Raw genomic sequence first — 1,296 nt, 5'->3', positions numbered from 1 at the left:
AATAAATGAATAAATGTAGGGAGCTAAGCTATCCATTATTAACTATGTTAAAATAACATTTATTGAATTCCTACATTGTATGAGGCACTGGGCTGGGAGCTTTTCACACACTCTCTCATTTGTGTAGTAAACAAAGTAGTCAAGGAAATCAAAGGAAACAAAGTTGAAATCAATGAGACTCCTTCAAAAATTGAGATTTCGGCTGATCTTTAAAGAAAGGATAAGGCTTTAATAGATGAGGTAGTCATGGGGCAGGGTACCAGAGAAAATGAATATAACCCTGGTTCAAGGCATATCTGAAAAATGAACAGACCATTGCCATAACCAAGAGCCCAAAGGAGATAAAGCTGGACAGGAATACAAGGGTTAAATGCTGGGGGGAAGAAAGGTCTGATTCCAAGGTTCAGATCCGATCTTGTATATATTAGATGCCATTTAAGTAGATTAGATGAAAGATGGGATAAAAATACATAGCTAACCACAATTTGTAGAAAGCAGTAAAAATGGAAAAACTGACTTATAAAAGCAGGTGAGTTTTCAAGTGTATACATATATCAAAGCTCATTAAGTTATATACTTTAAATGTGTGCAATTTAGTGTACCTCAATTGTATTTCAATAAAGCTGAACAGAAAGCAGGTGCACCTTCATAAACATCTAATATATATTCTCAAAGGCAGAAATGTTGCTGGGGCAGAAATGAGCTAATATTTATTAAAATCCCACTAAAGGCGCAAGACCATGCTAGGAACTTTATTCAAGCTATCTCAATTCATCAGCACAACAGTCTTGCAAGCAAAACATTATCATCCCTGTTTACAGAAATTAAAATTCAAATATTACCTCCAAAGACCACAAAATTAGTAAGAGATAGAGTTTAGATTTGAACTCAGGTCTATTTATTTTCAAAGCCCTGATACTGCAAGTGATCACATACATAGTGAATGTTAACATAGAACCTAAAACTAGATGCATTCCATACTCTGATGACAACTATCAGGGGAAATTGATGGGAACATATACATAATCCACTTTAAAAACTTAAGATCTATGTTCATCGGGGATATTAGCTTGAAGTTTTTTATAGTGTTCTTGTCTAGCCTTGGCATCAGGGTAGTGCTGGCCTCACAAAATGAGTTTGAAACTATTACTTCCTCTTTAGTTTTTTGGAAGGGCTTGAGAAGGATTAGCTTTAATTCTTCTTTAAATATTTTGTAGAATTCAGCAGTGAAGCCATCTGGTCCTAGGCTTTTCTTGCTGGGGATTTCTGATTATTGATTCAATCTCTTTATTCCTT

The sequence above is a fragment of the Pteropus medius genome, unplaced genomic scaffold (assembly GCF_902729225.1).
Source record: "Pteropus medius unplaced genomic scaffold, Ma_sr-lr_union100, whole genome shotgun sequence".
NCBI classification, from domain to species: domain Eukaryota; kingdom Metazoa; phylum Chordata; class Mammalia; order Chiroptera; family Pteropodidae; genus Pteropus; species Pteropus medius.
The sequence above is the reverse complement of the archived record's forward strand: the minus strand, read 5'-3'. Positions refer to the sequence as shown.